This window comes from Mandrillus leucophaeus, unplaced genomic scaffold, assembly GCF_000951045.1.
Source record: "Mandrillus leucophaeus isolate KB7577 unplaced genomic scaffold, Mleu.le_1.0 Scaffold285, whole genome shotgun sequence".
Taxonomy (NCBI): Eukaryota; Metazoa; Chordata; class Mammalia; order Primates; family Cercopithecidae; genus Mandrillus; species Mandrillus leucophaeus.
The window spans coordinates 3,434,407-3,455,559 of NW_012102976.1; the positions used below are offsets into that span (position 1 = coordinate 3,434,407).

The 21,153-nt window shown below is 37.4% G+C and overlaps 1 long non-coding RNA gene across 1 annotated transcript in view; it reads left to right on the plus strand.

The window, feature by feature from the left end:
* LOC105543547 overlaps positions 1-21,153 on the plus strand; it is a 50,250-nt gene that overhangs the window by 16,493 nt on the left and 12,604 nt on the right. The window contains exons 2-3 of the long non-coding RNA XR_001006643.1: positions 2,473-2,668; positions 5,910-6,064. This is a non-coding gene — a long non-coding RNA (uncharacterized LOC105543547). The remainder of the gene's footprint in view (positions 1-2,472; positions 2,669-5,909; positions 6,065-21,153) is intronic.

Here is a 21,153-nt window from a genome sequence, read left to right on the forward strand (position 1 = left end):
CATGATCCACCGGCCTCGGCCTCCCAAAGTGCTGGGATTACAGCCGTGAGCCACCGTGTACAGCCCACATTTAAAAAAAAAAAAACTTTTTGAGGTATAATGGACATACAAAAAGCTGTACATATTTAAAGTACACAACGTGATGAGTTTAGAGATAAGTATATACCCATGAAACCATCACCATAGTCAATGTCATAAACATGTCCATCACCTCTAAAAGCTTCCTCCCACCCTCTTTATTATTACTGTTTATTGTCATAAGAACACTTGACAGAAGATCTACCCTTTTAGCAAATTTTTAAATATACCATATAGTATTATTAACTATAGGCACTATGCTGTACAGTAGTATATCCGTAGAACTCACTCATCTTGCGTAACTGAAAATTTGTACCCTTTGACCTTTACCTCTCTGTTTCTCCCTTCCCATAGGCCCTGGAAACCATAATTCTCCTTTCTGCTTCTATGAGTTTGACTATTTTTGATTTTTCATATAAGTAAAAATGTGCAGTATTTATCCTCCTGTCTGGCTTACTTCACTTAGCGTAACATTCTCCAGATTCATCCATGTCGTCACCAATGGCAGTATCTCTTTCTTTTTTAAGGTTGGATAATATTCCATTGTATGTATAGGCCACACTTCCTTTATCTTTTCATCCAATGATAGACACTTAGGTTGTTTCCATGTCTTGGTTATTGTAAATAATGCTGAGATGGACATGGGAAGGCAGGTGTCTTTTCAAGACCTTAATTTCACTTCTTTGGATATATACCCAGAAATGAGATTGCTGGATCATATGGTACCCCGATTTTTTTTTTTACTTTTTAGGAATTTCTATACTATTTTTCATAGTGACTGCATTAATTTACATTTCCACTAACTGTGTATAAAGGTTCCCTTTTCTCCACACCCTCACCAAAATTTGTTCTTTGCATATTTTTGATAATAGATCTTCTAACTGGTGTGACAGGATATCTCGCTGTGATTTTGATTTGCATGTCTATGATGGTTAGTGACATTGAGCACCTTTTAATATACCTGTTGGCCATTTGTACATCTTCTGTGGAGAAATATCTATTCAATTCCTTTGCCCATTATTTTAATTGAGTTATCTGGGTTTTTGCTAATGTGTTCTTCATGTATTTGGGGTATTAGTCCTTTATCAGATATGGTTTGCAAATATTTTCTCCCAATCTGTAGGTTGTCTTCTCATTTTGTTGATGGTTTGCTTTGCTGTGCAGAAGCTTTTCAGTTTGATGTAATCCCACTTGTCAATTTTTGCTTTTTCTATCTGTGCTTTTGGTTGTCATATCAAAGAAATCATTGCCACAGTCAATGTCAATAAGCCTTTTCCTTATTTTTTCTGGGACTTTTATGGTTTCAGGACTCACATTTAAATCTTTAATTCATTTCAAGTTCATTTTTGTGTATTGTGTAAGGTAAGGGTCCAATTTTATTCTTTTGCATGTGGATATACAGTTTGCCCAATTTCATTTTTTGAAAAGACTATCTCTTTCCCGTTGTATATTCTTGGCACCTTTGTCAAACATCATTGACCGTATGTGCCTGGGTTTATTTCTAGGCTCTTCTAACTCTTAATTCAAAATTCTACCTCCAATAAATCATTTATATGTTAGAGCCTGGTACTTGGTTACAAACAAAAACATCCATAGATTCAGGGCAGTGAATTAGAATTGCCTAGTCTCAACTACATTTTTAGAAGTCAGTGAATGTAACTTTTTCATATTGTGCAAACTCTTAACTGCTATAGTCAGTAAGCAGCTGATAATTATGGATTGGCTTGTTAATATTTATTCCTAACCATTTCTTGAGCATCTGCTATGTGCCAGGCTCTCTGCTAGCTTATAAACCATTAATTAATACAGTATGCTTTGTATTAAAGCATTGCCCCAGATGCTTTAAAATGATCTGATTATTCTAGCTGCAGAAAGATTATTAGAAGTTGATAATTTGTTTTATAATTAATTCTTGGGCTGCAGGCTCAGTGAAAAGACAGTCTACCACCATATATACATAAATGTTCCACCATTTATCCCAAGGGTAGGGTATCAAGACAGGGATCCTTTGTAATATCAGTGTTGACATGGAGTAGGAAAACCTAAAATAGGAAAATAATTCATGAAAAATGCTAAGGAGATATAATCAAATCATTAGGTTTTAGCACAATTGTTTAGGGGTCAGGAGATATTGACTCTGAACAGGCATGTGAGTCTGCAGATCAATTTTTAATTAAGGACAGCAGAATTTTTTATCTTTTTATTTTTATTTTTTTAGAGACAGGGTCTTGCTCTATCACTCAGGCTGGAGTGTCATGGAGCAATTACAGCTCACTGCAGCCTTGAACTCCTGGACTTAAGGGATTCTTCCATCTCAGCCTTCCAAGTAACTAGGACTACAGGCATGCACCACCATTTCCAGCTAATTTTCATTTTTATGTTTTATTTTTGTAGAGACAGGGTCTCACTGTGTTGCCCAGGCTGGTCTCAAATTCTATCTCAAGGGATCCTCCCACCTCGGCCTCCCAAAGTGCTGGGATTGCAGGCACAAGCCACTGCACCCAGCAGAAATTCTTAAGGAGGCAAGGCCAACACAGTCCATTCATTCAACATCATGGCACCTTAGTGGCCTCTTTTTAAGACTCCTCAGGCAAGTGAAACTTACTTGTCTCAAAGACATTGTATCATGAACCCAATGTCTAAACATTCACGTGTGTGTTTTGAATGATGCTTTTAAGGAAAGGAAAATTTCTGCTGTATAAATTACTATAATAAAAGTTGCTGTGGTGATCCTTACTTTTGTTTCATTCCCTGGAATTAACCATGGGCGCAAGACCTTCCTCAAGATGCTATTGCCCTTATATAATTCTTTTCTCCCCAAACTTCAGATGTTCTTCTACGATAATAAATATCCATTACTTTTGGATTTGGAAAGTCCAAAATTGTTATCACATGCCCTCTGTGTACTTATAACATGTACCTTTAAAGATTTTCTCCTTAAACAAATAGTTGTCTTTCACATCACACTTTTACCCCAGTGCTTTCTGATATTATTACTTGGAAATCTAAAGAGTTACAATTATGGTGTCTGTCTCCGTAAAGGCAGCAGAGATAGAATAATTTTCATTTGTGATGTCCCAATACATTATTTTACCAAAGTCTTTGGCTAATCTAATTACCACTGAAAATCAAATTAGATAATTCACAAGAAAATAATTATCTATATGTGCTGTGCCTAAATGGCACCCTGTGAGACTAACCAGTAATCTGGTTTATTTCATCAGTGTCTATAACTCACAACCCTTTATGCTCAGCATTGTGCCATGAACTAAATACTCCAATTTTGGAATTTATTTTACAAAAATGCCTTCTTTGACCCTAGCTGTATAAGATGGGGACAATGAGACTATGAAGGATAGAAATAATGTGACAATTTATCTTCAGCTACACAATGACACAGCTTCTCTCAACCAAAAAAAAAAAAAAGTACTGAAAACTATTCTGTCATATACAAGAGAAAGTGGTCATGGGGGAGGGCTCAACAAGAGTTGGCAAAGGTACTCAAACAGGGAGAATTTGAACAATGTTGCCTCCAAAACTACACATTTTCACATCAGTGTTTACAGGAAACAGCTGTGTACCTATCTCCCTTATAATATCTCACCCTCAGCTTCAGTTATTCATTGCTATATAACAAACTACCGCAAAATTTAATGGTTTTAACTACCACAATTTTATTTGCTCACAATTCTGTGGGCCAGAAATTTAGGCAGTGTTCAGCAGGGCCATTCTTCTGTTCTGTATGACATCAGCTAGAGTTGGAATGTCCAAGATGGCTTCCATGTGGCTACATCCAACTGGCAGCTGAAATAGGCTGGAAAATCCAAAAATGTTTCACTCATATGTCTGGGGACTTCATGCACCTCCATGTAGCCTCTCTTTCTTCCATGTAGCTAGTTTGAGCTTCATTAGAGCAAGGTGGACCGACATCTTACATGGTATCTAGGTTCCACAAGGGGTAAAAGTAGAAAGTACAGATCCCTTAAGCTCCAGGCTTCAAAGTTACATAGCATTACTTTTGCCACATTATATTGGTCAAAACTAACAACAGGCATAAGATTCATGGAGATGAAGAGACAGATTACTTCTGCAGAGAAGAAGAGGGACAAAGGGAATCCAGAGTTCTGTTTTGCAGTCTATCACACCTATCAACCTAGAGTGTCATCATTCATCAGCTCAAGCTAAAGCTCCAAAATTTAACTCCCCTTCTTAATTTTTGAACCATTTTCTCTGCCTTCCAGGATCCCTGAAACCTGAAATCCAAACAGTTTAATGATACCAAATGTTTCAAATTAGTGTCTGTCTTATTGTTCTTGGTAGTTGGGGAGGGGATCAATATTAATGAAGAGAGAAGCAGTAAACATTGTTAATGAGGATAAAGTAGGAGAGACCCAGCTACTGCAGGGATGTGTTTCAGCATGCAGTGAGTAAAATGACACTGGACATGCAAGCCTGAATCTTTGTTGCACCCACAATAATAACAACCCCAAAGTTAGCACTATGGGTAAATTTTAATAGACGATGTCTTACAAAAAGCTCTTTGCTTGAAATGCAGCCCAAAGACTAAATTAGAGTCAAAGCCCCAGTCAGTTAACTGTGCTATAACATGTGAAGAATTGATTTTCTTATTTTCAGCTGTCAGACCTGCTACAAAGAATGAGTTTTAATTCTGGGGATGTTATTAAACTCCTTGCTTAACTGGCAGAAAAATGGAACTGCTAGCTGGGTGACGGTAGAGCTGCTGTCGGATTGAATGACACCTGTCAGAGTATGATGAATGACCCTCTCTTCCCCACAATCCCCTGTTCTGTCACTCAGGTGAGGCCCATTAATCTTCATCCTGGGCCTGTCAGGCTAGGAACCCATGATGACAAAATGTCTTGAAGCATTTACCCCCAAGATGCACGGAACAATACGATCTTCTCATTGTCAGAGCCACATGGAATTAGCATAATTTATTATGACTTCCCTCCCCCTCACTCTCTACCTCTATCACCACCCCCAAAAAAGCAAGTGGGGGCTAGATGGGATTAGACAGATGGAGTGTAGGACCAGACTGCCAACTACCAAGCCCCCTGCAGTGCCTGATGCGGGCGGGAACATCTCTACAAACCAATCAAAAAGCTGGCAGTTCAATTACAGAGTAATAAAGGGACATTCATCATTCAATTAGGCACCTGTCATGGTTTCACAAAAGGGAAAACTTCTAACCTAAGACTCCTGGGAGAAGATGATACAACCAGGAGACAGGGAAATAAATGAAAAAAGGGACAAAGTCAATTACTGGCCAACCAGACAAAAGGATATATGTTTAAAAAATAAAGTTGGGCGGGGGCTGGTTCTCCCCAGGCAAAAATCAGAAAAGTTAGATGACCTTATCTAGATTAAGAAGGGCTAATATTAAAAGTAGCATGGTGCCCTCTTCTATGGTACATCTCATGATTGAATTTTCCCTTTAGGAGCTGCCAAGGAAACTGAATTCTGTAAGAAAAAAAATATCAGGAGGAAACAGTAACTCCATTACTCAAAAGCATTGTTCTTTAAATGACTAAGACATGAGGGTGAAGAGGAGAAAGCCTAAGTGGACATTCAACTTTGATGCTTCACTGTATTGAGGGGGAATGAGCACAAATGACATTTTGAAGATATTATGCCCCACTAGTGACTGGAAATAAGAGTTGACAAATTTAATTTCTTAGCAAGTGTATGTGATGGTAATTGAGGCCAGAATATAGTTTTCGATGGGAAAAATTTCTATTTTGAGCGGGGGATGGATGTAGACTTTTTTCTTCCGATCTAATGGTTATTTTCTATCTTCATTTCTGGTAAAGGTTTCAGATAGATTTTATCACACAAGACAAGCAAATGAACCACAGAATTTTGAAGTTAGAGGTAATTAGGGCAATGATCTTAGTCAGCCCCCACACAGTTTGGGACACGTAGGTTCAGGACTGCCCACCCTGGAGCTGGTTCTGTAAGATACCTAGTAAGTAAGTCCCTGTCAGGAACTGGACAAAACACCATCACCTCTACCCCTGTGCTCACTCCACGGCTCAGCACAACTTTGAATTATTATCCCAAAGACTTTTAGAACAACAACAACACATTTTCAACAAAAACATCTAGCAAAGCTCCTCATGTTGTAAAATAGTCATAGGTAAAGTAAATTATTTCTATTTTGAATGGCAGTTTGCATGCTATCACTTTTCTAAAATTGTTCATTCTAATAACCTTTCTCTATACATTGTCAAGAAGCAGATTTGTAATGCTAATGCATGTATTACTTATTTTCACAGTGACTCAAGCCATGAGTTTCAGTTCACTTGACCATCATGTATCATCTTTCCAGGCACCAGGCTTTTTTTAGGCATGGTTTTGAAAGTCTCTCTGATGTTATCATGCCCCTTATATTTTATTTCAGGGAGAAGAGAGTTCCTTTTTCCTTCTCCTTTTCTTTCTTTGTTTTCTTTATTCTTAAATTTTTTTATTTTCATATTTTTTATTTGAAAAGATACTTGATATTTAATCTAGATAAACTACACAACCAAGGTGAAGTTAATTTTGAGAATAAATACTAAAAAAAAATTAAGTTTCCATATAGAGAAGGGTGACGCTTCACTCAGGCTTTTGTGGACATACTGGACAATGGTATTCTTAACCTTTAAGATCTGTAGTGGGGAAGAAAAATCTATGTCATGCATGAAGCAAATAGGTATGTGTGTCTATGTGTGTACACATACACGTTACATCTTAGATAACCCCCCACACACACTACACACTGTAAATATTTTCCTTTCTATTTTAGTTTTGAAGCTTCATCTGCTGCAAAACATAAAAAAGCAAGGCAGAGTCAACCTCAATTTGTTGTATACTAAGATATATTGGCAAGCCCTCTCTGCTCTTTCTTCAGAAGCCCTTAAATGTCATATCCTAAAATCAGTAAGATGGGTCATTCCATCCAGAATGTATTTATCAGTTTAATAGGCCTCTAAAATATATTGTCAATTCCATTGGAGGAAGTGGAATAGAGAGGAGAGAAAATGACTTTTGCTACCTACTTCCTCATCTCTACCCTCCTGGTTAGAGTCAAGCTGATACATTTTTAAATCCAAGAGAGATTGAAGCATTTTTTCCAAGTTTACATTTTTTTATATTGGGAAAATAGAAAGATTAAACGATGAACAGTAAAAATCACCAAGGTCATAATAACTCAGAAGTGAAAACTTCTAAGACTGAATAGTGTATTTTTAAGCCCAGGATTAAGTCTCTAGTGATGAAATCTCAGTAAGTTTTCATCGGTGCAAATAGCATGAAGATTTAGAAGAAGAATTGGATCTAATAAGGTTTTATACATAACTAAAATACATAAAAATTATACATTTTGTTTATGTGGAAATTTGCCTCACAAGACCCACGTGTGTGATGGTGGCAGGACACTCCACCAGGCGCAGAAGGCCTAATTATTGCCACAAATAAGCTGTGAGATGCCAGGTGGCCATTTCATTTCTTTGGGCTTTAGTCTATGCATTTTTAAAATAAAAGAATTGAACCAAATCATCTCAAGATACTTTGTACCTAAAATTATTTGATTTTCTAATTTATATCCTTAAGTTGCATTTTCAGAATGACCTAGTCTGTTTTGATGAAGAAGCTAGTGATAGTTGGAGGCCAGCCTCTAATTAGACCTCCAAAAATTAGAGATTGCATCCTGTTTAATCACATGCAGTCAGCATGAAGTGTGTATTACAGATATTATACACAACACAGAAAGAACCTATTGACTCTTACCCTCTGAGTGCTTCCCATTGCTCCCACTGGGAATGGCAAAGCTGGACTCAGTACCCACCACTTATATCAATTGCCTGAACTTAAACTGCCTCAAGGACCAGCAGTTTAATTCCATCTTTAACATGTAAAGCTAAACTGAAATTAGATAAAAATTAATACTGTATACAAGACATGGTAAATCAGTCACAAGGTAGCTATTCTTTAACACAACCAGTACTACTATTTTAATAATTTTAAAAGTTTATGCTGAATTTAAATTATTTCTTTACCAGAAAGCTCGAATGAGAAAAAATAATCCAAGAGCTTAAAGCCAGGGTTTCCAATGTATTTTACACCATGACACACACAGAAAATGATTAGAAGCTAAAAATCTATCCACTGAAAGACACATCATTACTTTATCCCTAAAACAGAGAAAACCATTTTTCCCACCTCTAATTGAAGAGCTTCGTTTCAGACAGGTTGCATCTATTTGTGGGCATCTTCCTTTCTTCAAAACTCATAAAGCATTTGGCTGTTCATCACTTCTGTGACTTATTTTCCTTTATCAACATCACATTTATACATACTTCTCTGTTTCCCTGCCTTTCCATGTGCATAATAACTGTTTTGTTTCAATGCTAAATCATAGTGTATTTTATTGAAGACACTTTAAGGGAAACTCAACCCAATGCAAGCAGTACAATGCACATCACTCAACTGAAGTTTGTATAGCATGAACAGCTGGGACCAGGTTTTGGCATGTGCAGGCAATAACAACTACCTCATCACTGCCACCTGGCCAAAAGAGATTGTAGAATATTCATGGGAAAACACATTCCAATTTCAGAAATGTTAAATGAGAGAAAAAAATAACATGAATTTTAGAATCCATAACATAAGATCAATGGATAAGGCTTCTCTTGGTACAGGACAAACAGCTGGAGGATCCCAACCATCCCAGACCAGCTAGGTGCCTCAAGGAGTAAGGACAGCAATAGCCCAAGCATACTTATAACCCATTCTCAGCATGACTCACTGATGAGAGCCAACGTAAAGGTCTATAGAGAGAACTTCCAGACAATGCTTCTCTAGATACGACCCCATAGAATTGCAACTTAGTTGAGATTTAACAAGAATCCATTTGGCAAAAGTCTCCAATCACTTTTGGCTTTGCAGCCTGCCTGCCAAAGCTGAACAATTATATCCCCATATTCTTACTTCCTTTTATTCGTTCTAATCATTTGGATCTTTGCTTTCTTTTCTAGTATTTGAGTAGTCATAACTTGCTGGGCATAATGCTGGGGGATGGAATGTCAAGACGGTTCCTCACACCCATCTCTGCCTTGCCTCACCTTGTCAATCTGCCTTTCGGGTAGTGCTACCACTACGGTCCATCATCCCACCTGCCCAGGACAAATGAAAAACACTTGCAGTCTTTGTTTTTTTCTATCCTCACTATCTATATGGGGTAATGACCTTGATCAGCATCACAGCCTCCAGCACTTCTCTTCCTGAAGAACGGAAACTGGCTTCCTGATTGACCTTGAGCGAGTGAACCAAATAATATACTTAGTACAAGCTCAGTTGCTGTCCCACTCCAAAGCTCCCTCCTCCTTAAGAACATTGATCTTCACTCAGAAAGCTCACTGAAATTCTCCTCTCACTTGTATAAAACATAATTCTGTGCCTAAAACTATGGTCGATTGTGGTAATTTCTTTAAAACAAATTATTAAAATAATCATATGTAGAACTGATTACCACACGGACTTGGTGAGTTTTCTACACCAAGCTTACAGACATATCTTCACCTGAGTGACCCAGATTGTAAACGCAGAATTCTGTTATGTTCTGTTTCATTTAGCTTCCTCTGGAACATGCAGGCAGTGCTTAGGCCTCAGCCTCCCAATCTTCTTGACTATAGGTAGACAGGGCTGAATATTAGGCATAACTGAGCACCCATATTCATTCATTTATTCATTCACTCATTTACTTATTCAGTAACTGTTACATATCAGGCATTCTCTAGGAATTCACAGTCTAATGGGGAAGAATCATACATAGATAGATAATTATAACACCGTGTGATAATCAGCGCAATGTACAGACAAGCCCAGAGTATGAAGGAGTCAAAAAGTCAGGAGTGCCCTAATTCCCTGACACTCTCAGAAGTTAGATTTCCCCTGTAGCAGACTTCCATTATCATGTTTGATATCCTGGATGAGTACTGAGAAGAGATGGTGTTTGAGCAGAAGAAAAGGAAACTATAGAACAGAAGGCTTTGTTTACACTCCAGGTAAGGAAATGGAGGGTTAAAAAAAAGTAATCACACCAATGCAAAAAGAGGAGGAAGATAGCAAAGTACCAGGAATGCAGCTGGATGAATAATTGATGAGCTGGTAGCCTAAGAGAGAGTCTCATTAATATGATCCTGCAGGTTCATTAAGTACTATTCCAGGCTTGTCTTGGAGAGGGCCTCCTGAGTCTTGATTAGGGATTGTGTGGCTTTCACTTCGACATCAGAACTTTGGGCCTTGGGTTCTGACAACTGCTTCCTAAGCTCCTATCCTTTTACCCCAGCACCTTTGGAAGCTCTTCTCCATCCCCCTCTCACTAATCATGGGCCCCTAACCATGACAGTCAGTCCTAGTAAATAATATATCAAGATAAATGATAATTGTTCTGTTTTAAGTGTCTCCTAATGAGCATCATAAATTAAAAATTAATATTGCAAAGACTATATGAATAGCATCAAATCCATAAACAAAGCAGCGGGTATCACGCTTGCAAATGAAAGCTAAACACCTCCCTTGTCCTCTTTTCCATTCCCCACCTCTATCTACCCTCCCCCAATTCCTTCTCCACCTCCCTTCCAGCACTCCAGACCTGACATCCAAGCCACCAGGAATTACATTGCAAATAACAATACCCTTTTTTTCCCCTCACAGATTACTTCTGGCCTGCTACTTACCTACCTGGTTTAGTGTGACTTGAAGACCCAATCCAGAGAATTTATTTCTCATTATTTATTTTCCTTAGCCAGAGATAGACAAGGCAGAATTAGATTATGAAAAACTTTTAGGTGAGGCAGATGAACTAGGTCAGATCCCGTGGAAAGACTGAATATAGAATTTTAATGGCATCAAATAGTTCTGTCCTTCCATATTAGACAATTATATTTCAACCCAAGTCATATATTGGAGAAGACTCTATGCTGGAATCTTAATAGGAGCTTTTTATTCTCTGTGTAGTAGTAGGATAGCTTTTGGGGGGTGCTTTTCTGGATTTTCAAAATTTCTACAATTTTAACAATTATGATCATGATATGTTTAATAGAAAAAAGAAAGAAAACGTCACTCGGAAGTGAAGAAAAGTGCTTGATCAGACACAAAAGCCCAGTCACAAAGGTTAAAATAACCATTTTATGAGCCTTTTTATAATGCACTAGACACTGTGAGGTGTGCATCATCTCCATCCCTCACAGCAGCACTGAAGGGTAGATAATGTTACACCCTGCATCCTATTGCTATCCAGAGGGAAAGGAGGCTTAGCCAACGAACTGCAAGCATTCCAATTCCTTTTCCTGAGATGGACGCATGAACACTCTTGGCCCAATGGCATTAAATATTCCACCCGTGTAACCGATACCCCTTCTTGGAATTCAGAGCTCACCCTGCAACCTGCTGGTTATCATTTGGCTTCTATCACAGACTGCCAACGGTGAGAGTACGCATGGGTCACGCTCATGTAAATATTCCAGACCATATGGCAGTTGTATTTCTCACTGTAAATGAACACATTGGCTTTGTTCTATAGAAAATCAATTTCACAAAAACTTGAGTTCAGTTACTTTTGGACTGAAAGGATAAAAATTTCCTAAGCCTTCACTGACTGCTGAATCTTCGATACCAAATCTACATGAGCTCCACATCTCTCTCAGTTGATTCGCTTGCTTTACTAATCCAAGGGCTCAAACATTCACACAGCTGTATGTGGAGAAAATATAAAAACAGTTCACCTTTTTGGCAACTGAGCTACATAACCAATAAAGGTGGTTTTACTTCAGGCCATTACCCACATTACTTTTACTAAACTTAGCTGGAATGCCATCCTGCACCTTTGAGGAATGTGCACAATATGCCTTGGTACTGGCAATGCTACCACTCTAATTCTCTCACACAAATAGAGGCGCTACAGTCGTAATATTGTGACAGTGAAAAACTAGACCTCTCTCTCCCTGGGATACCATAAAGCTAACAATGGCAAAGCCTCCAAAACCAAAGTGCACAGAAGAATGCAGTGCTTAAGCTAATTAAATCTGCTGTGGAACCAGGAGAATTCCAAGAACAGCAGTAACACATTTTTATTTTATAAAAATGTCCCCATTGAAACAACAGATCTGAATGCAAATGTAAAACTAAGCATTCGATAATGCTCACTTTCACATCTGTCAACATTTTAGAGTAACTTCAAGAAGAATACATTTGTGGTTCTACAAATTCTTAGTTTATGCATAAAAAACATTCGAGAGGACTTTGTTTTCACAAGTATCCAGGTATCAAATAAAAAAAATATCATGGAATCACACACTTTTGAAGCTGGAAGGGATCATGAGAGTCATGTATACCTACCCCTCATTTAACAGGTGTGATGAAAGTTCAGAGAGGTTCAGCTATCACTCGAGATTACTCACATGATTGGATTTCAGGAAATTGGAAGGCAAAAAAGAAATTAGGGAGAGATTCCCCGCTGTACCTTTAGCATTTATTTTTTTATTTTTTTTTATTTTTTTTATATTTATTTATTATTATTATACTTTAAGTAAAATGACGAGTTGATGGGTGCAGCACACCAACATGGCACAAGTATACATATGTAACAAACCTTTAGCATTTAAATGACAAATCTCTCAGTCTGAGATAGAGGGCTAAGCCAGACCAAAATTCACTGGTCACCTGACCTTTCTGTATTTTCACAAACAAAATTAAATGGAGAATTGAAACATTTGCTCAAATTGCTTTGGTTAATTTATTGAGCTTTGTTTACCTTAAAAAAGTGAAATAGAGTAGAATAAAAAGGGTGACACATCTTGTAGTATTTGAATATTAATAAAATCATATTTGATGTTAAATTTGCTGTTTTTATATTAACACGAGTATATTTCATGACATTTTTCATGTTTCGGTTATAACTATGTGTGTGTATATATATGTATGTGTCTGTATGTATATATATTACATATATGCTAAGTTATAATACAAAACTTTTTCTTACCATGAATCACAGTAAAAAAGACCAAAATTCACTTCAGTGGAAATTTCACGTTTGCCCTACTCACCATTTTTAAAAACAAAAAACCAACAATGAAAATAAAATGTAAAATACAAGCTTCTCATAAAATTTTGGGGGAACCTTGTATTAAACTATCACTTTCTTGTCACTGCAGCCTAAAATGTTCTTTCTCCTCCAGGCCTAGTGCAATGTCCTATAGGTTGCTGAAAAAGAAATATTAAACTTAAGAAACTAGAAAAAGGACAAATGCACAAAGGATGAAAAAGGAAACAGATCTTCCTTTCGTTGTTTTACGATACCTTTTTTTTCTTTCCTAATATCAAAGTTTGGGGTAAACAACAAATGTAATTTGCTCAGTTCCTGGGACAGTAGATGTACAATAATACGTGTTAAAGGAACACCAAAATAAGGGTAAAACAGCAGACTTTAGACTCTGCTACTAACTTGTACAAAACTGGATGGAGTTTATAATTTCTCTGAGCTTCAACTTTCTCAACAGTAAAAGGTGATAACTGGGCAAGAACCACATTTCTTTCAGGGATATTTGCAGAACTCTTTCCATGGACTGTTAATAAATGACCCATGAAAATCATTTCTAAATGATAGGTTAATAAGTGGGCCCTTCACCAGTTTCTACCTTCTTATGTATTCATGATCATCCAATGAGTCCTAACTTTCCAACTCAGAAATGGTGACCTCCAAAGAAGAAGAAAAAAAAAGGTCCAAAGAAGAAGAAAATGAAATCTCTCTGGATTTCTTCAATAAAAAGTAAAAGTATATCCAACTCCATGGACCAGATACTAGTAAGCTTCTCAAACTAAGAAGCAATAGTTTGGTCTGTGAATTAAAGACTTATTTTTCACATGTCCTTTCTTTTATATGTGTGATCTTTCACACAAAAACACAGAGAAAGAGAAGGTACTTTTTGGTTCAAATAAGTACCTTGTCCAAAAGACAATACAGCAATGGGCACTGTGCACCATTTGCTCAGGAGTGCTTCTGTAGCATCAGGACCAAGTTGGAGGACTGGAATTAGCAGGAGCCCTACTCACCTACTTCTGTGACTTTGGGATGAAAAGGGAGCCTAATGAGGCCCTGCTCTGGATGGAATTGTGACTAACATTATTTACAGCTACAACTCCAGAGTTAGAAAAGATAACCCTATCTGTGAAGATAACCCTTCTGTGAAGGTCTTGAATCTGGGTAGCCAGAGGGCGTGGTGTGTCTGGGGAAGCACAGCATATTCCATTAGGCATATCACTGTGACTCTAAGCTTCCATTTCCTTATGCAAAATGGAAATGAAACTAGAATCTACATTATGAGTTATGGAGAGAAGTAAATATATGTATAGGACTTGACCCATTATCTGATACATAGTAAGTGCTCAATAAATGTGTCTGTTTTTATTATAGTATAACTGAATCCAGACTATGATTAAGACAGCAAAGATAATGAAAATTTAAATGATATGTCAGTATAGATGCGTTCTGCTGTGATGTGAATGCATTAGAAAGACAATGGGGAGGTATACACATTGAATTAGAAACTAGCACTACCTTCATGGTCCATTTTGTTCACTTTCCAAGCAAATGGCTTGGAAGAGTTGAAGGAATCTGGTCACCCCTAGATGATTAGCAAATCGTATACTTAATGGGCAAAATGAGCAGCCAGGGATGCATCCATTTCTCAGCAGATAGCCTCTTGCCATACATTTCCATTCTTCGTTTAAAATTGCAACACATTTTGGACCAAAAATCTTTGGGCATTTTGCATCCATTCTGCCAGCCTGAGGTTTGTCTATGCCAACAAACACTTCTTAGTTATCATTATGTAGCACTGATAATACTTTGCTCTGGGTCTATAATCATCTTTACGTGGTCAAAGATGGCTTCTGTTTACCCTGGCAAAGCAGATGATGGCTACTCTTTTATCTCAAGGAAGTGGAGACGGAACAGGGAGATCAGCAGCTTGTCCAAAGGGCATGCAGTCTGCGGAAGTGCCTGGGCTACCGGATTCTGAAATGTGGTCATCAGCCAGATGGCAGTGCTGGCCCGGTAATCACCCCACCCAGCATGCAAATCAGGGTAGCACTCACTTATGTTCCTGAGCTACTCTAGGCGGTGAGCACTAGCCTCAATGCTACCAGGTGTATGTACCGCAGAAATGGTTGACAGGCTGACAGGAAGTATATTTTGGGAGGAAAAGAATAGTAAAGACTTAACTGAAGGATATCTGATGAAAGCAAAAGAAATTACCCAACCTATCTGCAAACCACACACTGGAAATGAATGGGTTCTTTCGTGTTTGGGACATTTTCGTGTTATAAAAATGTAGACTATAGAGCTATTATATCAAGTAATTTATGGGATGAATATTGTAATTCATTGAATGTCACGACTTATCTTTTATTCATATAGTTACTATTCCATTACCAGAGAGGGAGGTTTGTCAAAGGTTAATTATTTTAAATTGCTCTGGCAAATTTATTTTGATTTGTACATTTTTTTTGAATAATCATAGGTCTATATATTCATACATCTTTATGAGGCTTCTTTTTTAAAAATAATATTCTTTGATGAGGCAGTTAAAGCTAGATAAATGCTTTAGTGATGTCTTTAAAATATATTCCCTTTAACTCTGGATGTAGATCTACAAAAAAATATTATGTTATTATTGTTATTGGTATGATGTCTATTTTAGAACTTTCTATTTTTCCTAGGAAAATTGCAATTAAAAATGGCCAGGAATTTGAAATTTCAGTTTCTTAACGGGTTGCCCATGGTTCACGGTACCTTTGAGCTCTGAATCACTATTTGGAATCCCCTCTAAATGGTGAGTGGGAAAGCTGCTGGCTCCTGCTGTGGGCTGTACCCCACCTCTGTTTCACGTGAGATTGCTCCTTGGCCAGGGATACCTTCTCAGGACATGAGATTTGGTCCTTGTGGGAGAATAAATGCTGGACCACAAGGCAAATACCTTCCAAGTTAAAAAATAATAGTGAATCATAAATCTAAATTTAAAATTGAGCCAGAAGCAAGGAATTAGGAAGACTACAGTACATACAATATATATAGTACAGTACATAGATTAATCCAAGTCCCACCTCCTTCAAAATGAATAGGCTCTCCCATGAAGCCTTCCTAATTAACTACGCTTGTCTTCTTTATATGTCTCAAATACTTACGTATCCAGTCTATATTTCATTAATATGGTCTCATTGTTATGTAGCTTTTTAATTATTCATAACTCATTTGAGAGTTAAGTATAGTAGAGTCAGAAGACCTAGGCTCACAGTTAAGCCCTGAGGTTTACTATTTGTACAGGCTTAGATACATTGTTTGATTTGTCTGCAATTCAGTTTATTTTATGTGAAAGAGCAATAAGAAGCCCCACCTATGTGCTTCATGCAGTTGGCAATACGTCACCTAGTAACTGCGCACTTCTCTGGGTTTATAAAATTCTTGCATATCTATCTCGTTTAATCCCTCAAACAATAGTATATAAGATGAGCACTATAACCCATCCATATTCATAAACATAGGAATTAGATGAATTATGTGAAAATGTTATTTTTAACATCATAAGTTATTGCTATTTTTAGCCTGTAGATTTTGTATCATCAATTTAAAATTAACACCCCTGAGGCTACAGGCCATCTCTCTCTCTCTTTTTTTTTTCATATCATTCTCTCCCTATGCTCTTTTCCTTTAGGTGGTTTGATGAATAGATTCAGAAGGTAGATTTTTCTAGGAGAGATAACAAAGTGCTTTGGACAATAAATGCTCAGTAAGGTTGTGTCTATACATTGCCATAGTAACTGATTAATTTTATTTGGTGTCAGGAAGAAAATAATAATCTATTATTTAACCAAACTTTTTACCTTTAACCAGTTGTAATGGTCTTATGCACATGGTGAAAATGCCCCTGAATAGCACATCAAGCCTCAAGGCATGCAAATAAAATATATATATACTCTATCATGCTGTTACTAAGAAAAAAGCCATGGTACATGATTCTGAAAAGCATGAGTAAAGGCTTCAGGTACACAGGCAGTGAGATGTTCCCTATTTACCCTACCAGAGGGAAAGAGCCATTGGAAAAGGGCCCTTGTCTGTCTCGTTCACACTCACTATTTTCAGAACCTGTCACACAATTGGTGCTCAATAAATACTAGCTAAGTATAAAGTATCTCATTATATTTACATCACTGAGATTCTTAAAAGACTATGAAGCTTTGCAGTTAAAAAAAGAACTTGGAGTTTTGAAGCGGATTGAGAAGAGAGAAACAGTGTTGGAGATAGGACCCATGAGTAAAAGTGAAGGAAACAAAGCTATTACTCAAAAGGCGTAAATTAAAGGGAGACTGCAAACATCAGATAGCATCTTAGGTGATGCCTATAATGAAGCAGATGTCGGCAGGGGACTGACTCCTCAACTCTGCTGCAAATAGATGCAAGGGAAATGTGTTCACCTTGCCATATGAAAGACATGCATTAGGCAAAAGTAAATAAATACACATGTAAACACATACATAATAAAATATATCCCCATTGAGAAGTGGTGGAAAGTGAACAGGAAAATTACAGAATTAGCTCTCAGTGATCAAGTTTTTGCCCAAAAATGCGTCAGGCACAGACACTCTGTCTAAGTAGTTGACTTACATTGTCTCACTCAACAAATTCTCTATAGTAGATCTTATCATGATGAGGAAACTGAGGCTATGAGCAATTAAATAACTTGCCCAAAGTCATATGCTAGTGGTCAGCAGAGTCTGGAATGAGTGTCCATCTCTACCTTCTGGGTTAAAGTCATTTAAGATACTTGCCACCTGCAACCTCAACATCCACCAGCTCTACAGTTTTTTTTTCCACGGACCCTGGAAGACCCTACAACTATTTAATAGTTTCTATTTTTGCTTAACAGACTTCATGAAAGCGGAAACTGATCGATGGCTATGATAATGCAAAACATTTACTAATGTGGCCTACAGAATTATTTGTTTAAACTTATACATATATGCTATACCTATGCAAATATTTTACTCTTAATAAGTCTTTTTACCCAGATTTCACAGTAAAATTAAGGCCCCATAAGATAGAGTCCCTGAATCAGCAAGTAGAGAGATTTCATCTTCAATACAGTATACTTGGTCCTAAATATTTTAATTTTCCTGTCATCTTGCGATATATCAATAAAGGGATCTTTCAGTTGAAGTATTCTGTATAGTTGTGTAAACTCAACCAATTAGCCAGATAGTGGTCACATATCCACTTCCTTTTGAATTGTAGAATCCACTGTCTAAGGTGAGATTTTGGTGTGAGGACACACTGGACCCTGGTGCGAGCTGCATTGGCAGAAATGTCACTGTAAGATCCCAAGGTATTATTATAAATCATCAATATGGCAGAATTAAAGGCAGGCCCCCTCAAGAATACCACTGCAACATGGAGCCTACCTTTATCCCATTCTACTGTACACCACCAGAGAGCATCACTCTGAATCCAGTGTCTTTTACCAGAGACAATCTGATTCCTATAGATTGGGATATTTCTATTTTTAATTCTCCTTAACAAAGACCTCTAAGTCCAGAATCTTCTGCAAAGGCCTGTGAAGTGCTATTCTGATCATCCCTTCATGTTCCTGAGTTGCTCTGGGATAATGTTGTCGGGGGAAGACCCCCAGGGGAACAGCTGATTGGATTCTGGCAAGATGGACCAAACATCTGCTTCAAACAAAAGACATCTGCATATTTCACATTTATTTTTCATAATTTACAGAAGCAACCTGCCAAAATTCAGCAAGGGAGAATACACTAGCACATAATTAGCTTAAAGTTTGCTTGCTTTAGAAGTATGAGCATGAAGCCTAGGAGCTCACCTGGGAGGACATCAAGGAATGGCGGAACTGTGGTTTGATTTCTGTAAATTCTGTTTTAGACCTCATATGCCAGGGCAGAAGACCTAGCCCTGCTAGGCTTGGAGGGGGGAAGCAAATATGCCAGAGATGACACTAGGAGGTTCTTTCGCCCTCATGTCTAATAAAAAGCCTCCACAACAAAAGAGTGGTCAAAGGTAATAGCATTTATTAAATAAGATCTGATTAATCAGAAAAATTTTGCTTCAACCACTTAGCACTACATTTCAGATTAGAAAATGATGCAATGCTACATGGCTCTTAATTTAAAATGTATATACCGAGAGTACCAATGGCATGGTGAGAAATTACGTGTGGGTGTTTCATTATTGTTCAAATCATCAGAAAGTTGTTATTTGTCAAAAAATTCTAGGAAATATATTGATTGCCTAGATGCTAGTGTATTTGGAATACGTGACGAAAACATAAAGGGAAAAAGATAATGGATTATATTATCAGTCTTAATATATCCTGCTATCATGAATACAACTATTTATTTTCTGAACCCTATGAACTACATCATCCCAGTTGAAATTCAAACTTTGCAAGGTCATAATTACATGAAATAGCTAAAGCTTGTCTAATTAGAGAATAAAAAATTTGGAGGGGGGTGGGTTCTTTTTGTTTCTAGCAAAGGAATTTCAACTCTATGTCCAGTTTTTTTTTTTTTTTTTTTTTTTTTTTTTTTTTTTTAAGTTGCTATGAGATCCTCTGGGATTTTCCCTGATTTTAACTCCAGAGAGAAAGCATATTTATAGTTAAAGCAAAGATTTGCAAAATATTAGGCAGTGTTTTGAAATGTTTGAAACATCAGGCCCCTGGTGGGAGGAGTGCTATTTTGATTTTGCTGACTGTCTATGATCTTCCAGTCTCAGTCATTGCTTTGCAAAAGTAATTGTGTTCGTGATTGACTTGTAGATACAATGCTGACCCTATAAAAATCTCTGCAACACTACCACGGCAGTTTCAAAGGATTTAGCATCTTAAATTATGTGTACATTGTAGAAGCAATGTATGCAACCCAGGCACTACAATCCAAATACGCAGTGCAGTCAGATCGTTTATCTTCTTGATAATTTCCCTGGAAAATTATTTCTGAAGGACCTCCCAGAAGCATCACAAGGACTCTCCAGTGAGGAGTAGCCTGGAACCCAAATGTCCTTTGTGGTTACTGCTCTTGTGGGGAAGTGGCAGGCTCAGGGTAGCTCTGACTCTGGCCAACATGGTTGTATTTTTCTATGGGCTCTTGATTTTTAAGAAATAAAAATCAGCTGTAGTTACATAAAAATCATGACACTAACTAGAAAAATAATGAATTGCTGAATCATAAACAGATACTTTCTAAACTACCTCCCAAAATAAGCCTTTGGTTTTGGTGGGCGATTAGCAACACAAAAATACACTGGTATTATTCCAGGAAGGAATACTACTGAAAAAAAGAAGAATGAGAAAGATATACATTCTGTGTATAGCTGGTCCATTCTTACATTGGATAATCCCCATGAGTGACAGTGATCTATATTTGTGTTGCAGGCCCATCTCAGCTTGTAGCAGGGATGTAAATTTCTACCCAGGGAAATTATTTTGAGTAGCCAGGATCTACTTGTCTTATCTCCAACAAATTATCAATATCACGTATGCCTATCCTTCTCCCATAGGGTGGCATGGCCAACATATTTTTGAATGTGCCTTCATGTTCAGCATTTGAGTTAAACAACCCCCTCACAGCTTTTTGCATAGGACTTGTTAGCTTCTCCACCCAAAGAGTAGATTAAAGTCTCCAGTTGGAGCAGATGTGAGATCCAACGTGGTTGAAGCAGGTTGGATCTATCACTGAATAGTTCTATCTCTGAACTATCTCTCAACTATCTCTGAATAGTTTCTAGAACATCTTTTTTGATTTGTAAAAACTACAGGAGTAATATATATGTTTCTCAATTTGTTTTTCTAACATGTCTGTGATCAGATTTTGTTCCACACCTAATATCAAACAACATGTGCACATCTTAGACAAGACTGTTGGGGTCTGTGAGGGGAAATTCCTGCCAGAGCCTCTCATTATCATATTTTTATTTCATTCCTAAGGTAATAAGCAAAAAAG